Consider the following 9,868-nt stretch of genomic DNA (forward strand, 5'->3'; position numbering starts at 1 on the left):
GGGGCAAGAGGGACCCCGTCGAAGGAGGATCTTCACGGAGGGGGGTTTGGCACTCCCTGGGCTGGCTTTGCAAGGGCAGGATTTCCCTGTCGGGGAGATTTGCAGGGAAGGAAAGGGAAAAAACGCAGTAACGAGGCGCGCAGGGTTTTGTGAAAGTGAAAAGCTGCCCGGTGCCCGCAGGGTCCCCGACGGCCCCCTCGTCCCGGCTGGGAGCTGCTCGTCACCACGGTGCAGCTCCGCATTTTGAGCAACACCCTCGGGCACCCCCAGGCTGTAACTTTTCCTGGATCCCAGACATAGGATGGGTTCACGCAAAAGGCGCCGAGCTTGACTGTCTTTGCCTGGGTGCGAGGCTCCTCCCTGCCTCAAGGAAAAGCGGGGATGTCGCCTTGCCAAAGAGGATGTCACTGGGCACAGAGCCAAAAGAGTAAGTGACCCGCAGGATCCCCACTCAGCCTTCCTGCGCTTCGAGGAAAGCTGGAATCGAGAGGGTAAGGCGTGTTCCGCAATCAAAAAAAAACCTCAAAAAACAAAAAAACCCAAAAACCCCCAAAACCTCACCTACACGCGTAAGCTTGATTTTTAACGTCAGGAATCTCTCTTTCCCTTCTGTCGGCTTTATTCCAAAACAGGGCGATGTTTTGGTCTTTCTGTTTGTTTTTATTCTTTTAGAGGTGTCACTGTCTTTATTGTCTGTTTGGAAAATGGGAGCAGAAAAAGAGTACGTTTCGAGCAGAGTATTTGGCTTCTCTCTAATAAAGATCTTATTCTGGCTAGCACTCTCTAGGTTTGGACAAAATAGGGGCGATGAATTCAAATTGCTACGCAGTAACTTAAATTCACACACTTGAATTAATACTTGAAAAAACAGGTAATTATTCAAGACAGAAGATACAAACCCAGCCCTAGAGGTGTCACACGGGAAGCTCTTAAATCCTGGCATTCCCTAATCTCTTTCAGTTTTCTCTTTACAAAGGCAAAGATCTTTTAAAATAGGTTTAGAGGCTTCTGCAGTGTGTGTCCTTACTCATTTCCAGGCTCTGGAACCTTACGCAGATTCATCACAGAGGAAACTATTACCTTGATTTTTGTGAAAATCAATAGCAGACCAGGTATTTTTCTCTGGGAAAAATCCCACAGGAATATGCCCTGTTCCCAGTGAATCCTTATAGCAGTGTTTGTACAGGGATACAGAACTCCCATTGAAATGCTGGTGACAGCTGCCTACTGCACACAGAGTTTGTGGCATTTTTCCTCCTGTCACTTCTGTGCCCATGCTTTCATCCTATTTTCCTCATGCCCAGAACCCTGCAGAGTTCTTCTCCAACCAAACCTTGTTATTGTCCCATATTCTGTTTATATGCTGGCATGTTACCCCCTTTCCCCCTCTCAGATGGTAAGGGAGCCCATTCTTAAAAGCAGCAAAATCATTCATTCGTAGTAAGCCAGATTTAAGCTCAATTCCCTTTCAACTTTTAAAAAAATGTTTCCCTGTCTCTTTTCCCATGCCTGCCTGTCTGGAATCTCCTCCTGGAATGTGTCACTCCCCTGTGTTCACAGGCCTCCAGAGCTCTCTGCTAGGTTTCTGCTTTCTTCTTACCCAGAAAATGCTGACGTCTGTTTCTGAACTCTGCTCTGTCCAATAATATTGGCACAGCAATAACACTCTTTAAAAAGCAGATTAAAATAAAAAAAAAATTATAAAGGATAACTGGAATACAACAGACACCAGAGCCTTCCTTTCTTGTTGGTCAACTCTGTCTTTGCTCTCCTTGGACACTGTCTTCTGGCATCTGTAAGATAAAATTCTGAGTGATATTTAAGGTATCAAGGGTCTCAGAAGTTATATTACGATATTGTCCATAGAATTTCTTGCCCTATAGAACATGACCACCTACCTACAACTTCTGTAGCCGCAGAGATGCTAAGCTGGCTCTTCTGTGCCAAGTCTTGAGTATCATCATCCCAAAGAGCAACTTGGGCTCATGTTATCCGTGCTTGCGCAAACTTACAAGAAACAAAACAAAGGTCAGTTGCGGGGTAGACTGTAACCTCTGGCTGTATCCCTGGCAACACGATATGTTGTTAATGGACTTCAGCATTAGGGAGATGTAAATCTGTTCTTACTCTGAGGTTTTGCATTTTGGAGCTTTTCCATACTATTTTTCTCAGAGATTTCTGGTTCTGTAAGATATTTAAGCTCCTATTTTATTCTTTTCTGAAATCAATTTTGATCACTTGATAACTCATTAATACCAATGTGAAATCTTACCTACAAAATTCATCATTCTGAGTGAGCAAATGCTGGAATTAACTTTGAAAATTTGCTTGAAGACCTCTTAATAACCATACTTTTGGAAAGTCAGAGCTACAAGCAATTGGTGTTGATAACATATGAGAAAATTGGAGAAGACTGAAATCATGGCTCAGATCTCAGTGCTCCAAAACACAATCCTCGTGTTTTCAAGGTCTAAGTTCGAACAGCAAGTTAAATTAATTCAGATCTGATCCTGTACATAATTATGGATAACATACAAGGCTGATTCCATGCCCCACTAGTAGAACGTGGTATCTGCGTCTTTTGATGAGGAGGAGAAAATTGAGCTTAATGCAAAAGCAGTTGTGTCACTCATTGAGATGAAAGTGTCCATATGATGTCTGAAGCAACCGCATTGCTGGGCGTGGACTTCCTCTGGGCATGCAGATATTTTAAGCAGGGATAAGATTAAACATTCAGATGTTTTCAGCAGGGATGGCAGACTCTTGCTCTTGAACAGTCCAAGTGTGTCTCTCCTACCTGGGCTATATCACATGAGAGACTGCAAGTCCTTGCTTATTTGGGGGCTGTTGTATAATCTGAGTTTCCTGCTGTAGAGAAAAGGAGGCATTTTGGGCTTTGGTGAGGTCGGACTCACTGAGTTACTCTGCGGAACAGCTGCCACAGCAGCGAAGTCCCATCCTGCAGAGGAGCAGTGGATTTTCACAGAAAACACTGCCCTTTTGCACTGTAACTCACTTCCAATTCACTGGTTCCCTCCCTGCTGGTCTTTCCAAGGTACGTGTCTTGCAGCTCCCATCCTAAAGGCATTTTGGTATGCTGCTTGCAGGGGTGGGAAGCTTGGCCCTCATAATGATCAATAGAAAAAATCCTACAGGGTAAAGGAGATCTAGAAAACAGGGAGGTTGAAGGATGTGGGTTTGTTTAAACTGCAAAAAAATGACTAAGGGGACAACAGTTTTCAATATGTAAAATCTTGTTAAAAAGTTGCTCGTGATCACTTGTGATCCACTGAAGAAGAATGAGAAGAAACCATTCATATGTGTTGCGAAGAAAATTAGGATAAATATTAGAAAAACAATCTCTCTCTTAGGGTGATATCCTAGCAAAGGGTTTGATCAAAACTTCAGAACCCCAAGTTAGAAGAAACAACCAATGACAGATGGGTAAGCTGGCTGCCTTAACCTCCATGCAGGGGGTAGGATGGTGGGAGAATGGCCTGGAAGATCTCTTGAAATCTCTTTCAGTGCTTCATTTCTATGAAAATATCATTCCTCCAGTCAAGGAGACTATTCGGTTGGCTAACAGCTGATGCAGGATGGCGTTTTAATTCACCTGAAGCAATTCAAGACTGACCATGGAGGTAGAAAAACGTTGCTTCATATGGAATTCAGGTTCTTAATTCACCCCAAAATCTCTGGCAGAACTGCTATTCTTCAGTAGCTCAGTTTCAGGTCCTTAGCTGGCAGTTGCTACCATGCCCATTTTATTCTCTTGAAAAAAATATTGCAAGATCCATTTCAGCTTTTTGAAATATGATGGCTGTTTCGGCATGAGTTATTTGACAGTATAATATTGGAGGGATGAAGGAAGGTGACTAGACTATGGAGTTTATGTCATGTAACCAAATGGAAGTAATAACCATTTTATTCTCTGCTTCATCATTTTGTCTGAATAACCTTCATCCTGGATCTTGAAGTTATTGCTTGAGAAATGGCTTCAGTAGTGCAGAATGGATACAAAATTGACCTGTGCATAGGAGGAGGGTTTGTGTTTGTATTTCAGTCATCATCAAGATTACTCAGACAAAAGCTCAAAGAAGGAACTACAGTACTATCCTTGCATATTTTTATCATGGAGGACACTAATGGCAGACATGAATGAAAATGCTGTACTGGATAACATGGGGGCATTATATTTTTTAGGCAAACATTGAGTGGAGTTGGGAAAGTGCCACGTGAACAAATCTTCTGAAGCTACGTTCCAGTTATTGTCCTGACTAGGTAGGTGGGAAGGCAATAATTCAAGCGAAGTCAATAAATTTGGGTAAGCAAGAAGACCAATGAGTACAGCAAATAGGGACAGGAGCACCTGGACTTGTTCAACGACATATTTAGCATATATAGGTGTGAGTTATTCCTGTACTACATTCATAACCCATTCGTACATACCATTTACCTTTGTAGTTCTTTTTTGGTCAAGACACACAAAGACCTACATTCCCCTTAACAATTGCTCTTTATCTTTCACTATCTACCCCTTGTGTTCACCTTTAAGGCACTTGATTTACTCTGCCTGTTACAGAGTAACTTTTGACCACCTCTTTTGATCAATTACAGAATTTTTGGGTACATTTTATATATAGTCAGATTCCTATTGATTTTCAAAAAGTAGGAAGAAAAGAAAATCCTGATTCAGAGGCAAAGAAAAATCCCTTGTTGGCCTGGAAGCATAGACAGTGGACTTTCACTGACATCCATATCTTACACCATCACACACTTATGGACCCAGCTGGAACAACTGAGAAGTGGTGGCCTTTAGCTGGTCCTGTTGTTGAGACTCTGCAACTGCTAGTCCCTTTCTCTGTAACTAAGAGAAATTATCTTTATCATTTGGCCAAATTAATCAGTTTTACTTTGCACTGGAATAGATTAGGAGAGTTCCCCACTACAGCATCTCTGATATGGCATGGTAATAAACAGGAGGGAGGTGGGAACTTTTTAGCTTCCAATCTGTCTACAGACTGAGATGGAAAGTGTGTGTGTAAGAAGGTGGCAGTGGAACAGGTAGACAGTGAAGTCTGGCAAGATGGAAATTAGGAGAGGAGGATGTTGAGTAGGGAAGAGTAGGAAGGAGATGAGGGCCCAAGTTAACAAATCATTTGGCCAAGAAAGGCAGAGGAGCTCTGAGAAGAGACAGTAGCCATGTCCGCAATGCTCACTGCCCCAGCTCAGCTCTCATCGTACATCCTTAAATAAATCACTTGGGGCAGAGGAGTTTCTCTGCCATGCCCTGCTCCCTCCACTGCACCTCCGGTGAGCTGCCTGGTCTCTGCACGCTCCCCACTCTCTGGGTGGGAGGAATTACACCACCCTGTTCCTGCTCTCATCCGTGCAAGAGGACCACAGCCAGGATTATTTACTAAGCAGCTCTGTGAATAATACAGCCAGAGAAATGGTCCCTACCCTAAGGCACCTACAAGAAAGCACAGTTCAGGTGCATAATGCACTGGGTGACCAGTAGATGGTCTCACCTCAAAATGGGGCAGCAGATACTTTTCTAAAAGCCTTCCTGTTTGCGGGAACTAATGCAAGAGGCTTTCTTTCCAAGTAAAGAGCCCGATCTGCAGCCATGGTAGAGAGAAGTGGAGTCTGAGCTGCTATTAAAAGTTCCTCCAAGCCCCACGCAGAAGGCAGAGGTGCTTTTCATTTTTGTGTGGGAACTTACCCCTCATTACCCTCCTGATGGGATGGGTGCAGACAGCATTAGGGACGCTGGGCTACACAGCAGCCCCAGAGGAATGTCCTCCGCAGCAGCACCTCTGCGCGGGAAGAGGCACACGAGTGCTTCCAACCAAACGCCTTCCCAGGAGGATTTTTTTCAGCCCAACGTGGCAGAGAATCTCCATCCCCGTCCCTCACCCCCGTCTCTCTGCAGAGACGCAAGTGAGCTTGGTGGATCTATTTTCTCAGGAATAAAGGGGATTGGTGATTAAAGGGGCATTCTGACCAGCTTTCCCCTAAAAGGAGCTTACAAAGTCCGTTTGTTTAACCTTTTCACAGCAGCTTGACCCTGTCATGAAGAACAAATCACTTCGAAACAATGTCAAAGTGTGGGGCTGGCGGAGTGGCTCAGAGCCTCTTCCTCCTCCTTTATTGCGTACCCAGGCTCAGGCTCGGCACTGGCGAGGAAGGAAGGAAACTTTTCTGAGACCCACCGATCACAGACGTTTCAGCACAGTGCAGCAGCTGTGAGTTTTTATCCTCATGAAACAAAGGCTGCGTCTGTGCAACTGTGTGTTTGACACAGATTTAAACCCGCGGCAGAGCTGAGTTCACTACAGACACAAATCCATTGACTCCAGTGGAGTTACGGCAACCCTGAATTTGCGTTCCCTGCTTAAAGAAATTAGGACTCTTATCTCCAATATGTGTCAAATATTGGATGTACTTATGTGGTTGTTCAGATTTTCTGATGCTAACTTCTTTAGGCAACTTTTGGTTTTCTGTCATCTATTTTATATCTGTTGTGAATTGCTTAACGATGAATTAAGAGGGCAAAGGACAGAGGACATATAGACTCATCGGTGAAGTTTAGAAGTAGATGATACTGGATTGTTTAAATCTTGCTGCATTCTCTACATTATGGATGGGGAAGTGAACTATTCAATTAGAAGTAACCAATAAATGCTTATCAAGACACTCAGATTTGAAATGATGATTCTTTTTTCACAGAATCACAGAACAGCTGGGGTTGGAAGGGACCTCTGGAGATCATCTGGTCCAACCCCTCAGTCAAGCAGGGTCAGCTAGAGCAGGCTTCCCAAGACCATGTCCAGTTGGGTTTTGAATGTCTCCTAGGGCACTACTGAGAAGAGCCTGCCCCACTTTACACCCTCCCATCAGATATTTATAAACAGTTCACTGAATACAAATGATTAAAGCAAAAATGCAGAAAGAACTGAACAAAAGTTATTACATTCCAGTGTTTTCATGAGGTGATAGGCTACATGATCAGGAAAACGAACCTTAACTGCTTACCACAAAAATATCCTCAGGCTACAGTAGTACAATGAAGAATTTTTTCTTTAAATAGCGTGCAAGATAATGCAACACATGTGTTCCCATTAGAAACTTCAAACCAGTATTTGGATATTCATATAATTTAAAACAGTGTATGTTAACACAAAACTTAACAGTAATAGTAAACATGAACTTGGGTAAGAAAACAAATAGTATCATCAATATTTAAGACATTAGCTGAAATCAACAGAACCTGATATTGATAGCAGGTATAAGCACTACATTTTTTCTTTTATAGCAGCTCATTTTTCATTTTGTTTCATTTCATTTTAAAAATAATTTCTGTACAGAATAGTCATGTTTATACTGTTTGTTTTTGTACTCAGTGATTTTCCTTATTATTAACTTTTACTTTGTTTGTGAATACTGAAAAAAATCAGTGAGCCAGACAAAATAGTGAACACCAGCAGGACAGGCTCTGCATAAAGTGAAGAGATGGGTTCTCTCATTGCCATTGCAATCTCATCTGCAAATTTAAGTGTATAAATTACATACTGAAATCTTTGTTTTTTCAGGCTGTGCTACCTAATAGCATTAGCTGCAGAACAGTAGTACGAGAGTCTCATGAACTGGAGGTGGCACAGCCAATTGAAAATCCACCTGGAAAAACAGTTATGTTTGTAGCCAGTTGCAGTAAGATCCTTTTCTGTAATGGAGACTAGGTTACTTGATTGCTCTTTTAATCAGGACACTTCTAAAGCTTGTGGACTGCTAGTGAAATGAAGATTGTTCAAGTGTTGAGGGTAATGTGGCCCAGGCATTCACATCACCACTTGCAAAGAAAAATATTAGTTCTCATTCTCAATTCTTTTTAAATAATGCTATTAGCTGATTAAAAAAAAAAAAACTAACAGCAGTGACGCTAACATTTAGCAAGTAAAATAAATCCACATATAAGTGTTTAGGAAGAATCAACGGGAAGAGATAATTTTAAGGGTTTTTATTGAAATTGAAATTCATTATTTTCATTGCTACTCTGTTACAGTAGTGCCCATGAACACCATGGATCAGGTGCTTGAGCTAAATCCCCATGGAAACTTGGGTTTCCTGCTGCCTCTTGAAGCCCTAACCCTCACTGTAGCTGCCTGAGCTTCCTCTACCTCATAGACAACGAAGAGGAGAATTGACAGAAGCCAGCAAGTTAAGTGGGCAGCCGGCTTAGTAAAAGACTAATCCTTGACCCGCATCAGTAATGAGTTACCTACTGGTGGGCCAGGGCAATGTGCCCACCTCCATCAGGCATCTCAGCCACGAGTCCTGCTGTGGAGCAAGGCAGAAAACTTAGCCCTCGCCTGGGGAGCAAGAAAGAGAAGTTAACAAATCAAAATGCAGTCAGGAAATATTTACTTGGAAAGGAGAAAAACTACATCAAATCACCACGCTGGCTGAAAGGAAAGGGATTTTCTGCAGTGCAGGAAAGTGCTCAACCACAAGGCCATCAGGCATTCTGGCACATACATCCTTCTTGCTGAAGCTGTTCCATTTTGTATAAATAATTAAATCATCTTTGGAGCAAGGACTTGACCCTGCATCTCTCGCATCCCAGGTGAGCACCCTAGCAACTGGGCAATAGAATCAATCTCTTGCTTTTCTCTCTCTGGCCCAATGAATATTTAATAGTCTGTACAAAGTGAAGCAGCTCCAATGGCAGGGAGTGAAAGCCAGCCACCTCTTGAAGACTCTGCAGTTCAATTTGCTATCTATTTTTCCACAAGTGTTCAAGTCCCCATGGTCAAAAGCCCTTGACACATGAGAGAGGAGGTTGTGCTGTCTGTCTGCTCCCCTTTGGCAGAGTCCTGAGATGGGGGGAGGAAGCTCCTCCTCGTCTTCTCACCTTTTCTGTCTGTAGCATAGCACTGCTTTAAATAGACATAGAAAGGATGTGAACCCCATTTCAAGGTGACACTCACCACTGGGCAAGTGGTGTGTGGAAGATGGAGGGACAGGCAGAGCCTGGTGGTGTTTGTGCAGAGGAAGTAGGAGGCTGGTAGCTGGGAACTCCAGTTGCAGGAGAGGAGGGTAGTCATCTATACATTTTCTCTTATAGCGATGAAGCTAATGGCAACCTTTTCTTTATTTACCTGACAATTATAAACAGTCACCTAGGCGGTAGAAGACCTAGACATGACCCACATCTCCATGAGACTGTGCAGCTGCTGGGCTGTGCGTTACTCCAGGAGGCTGTCATGCATGCTTTCCCATAGGTGTTCGAGTTGGTGAGAAAATATGAAAGATGAAGTTGGATAAGTGGGAATGACCCAGTGATTAGCGCTTATGTCTTGTCTCCCACATGACCTGTGCTTCCACACCCACTTCCTTACTTTATCCGGCAACTGATGCAAAACACAATCCAGTACATCACAGCAATAAAGAGCATAAAGAAGAGCTGCAGGGAATAAGAATACAAAGAATAAGGTCATTCTGCCTAAGGCACATTTTGTTGTTAATCATTCCACAGGAAACTAGGCCATCCAGTAAGATTTTTAAAGCTAATGTAGATTTTTAAAATAAAGCACAACGGAGGGTTTTTAAAAAATGTGCTGAGCCAGAAAAGATGCTAGTCAGGTATTTCTGTAGCCTATCAGGGTCAAAGTGGAATCAGAGTTGCCCTCTGGGAAGAATCACTCCTAGTCTCGCAGGACTCTGAACTGTCTCAGCAAACATTTTCTTAGCATTTTTTTGCTTACAATAGCCACAAAGAATTACTATTTGAAACTGCACCAGAAATCCAATAATGTGGCTGCACGGGAAAGACAGCAAGGAAGGTATTTAACTCATTTAACGCAGA

The sequence above is a fragment of the Dromaius novaehollandiae genome, chromosome 4 (assembly GCF_036370855.1).
Source record: "Dromaius novaehollandiae isolate bDroNov1 chromosome 4, bDroNov1.hap1, whole genome shotgun sequence".
In the NCBI taxonomy this organism is placed as follows: Eukaryota; Metazoa; Chordata; class Aves; order Casuariiformes; family Dromaiidae; genus Dromaius; species Dromaius novaehollandiae.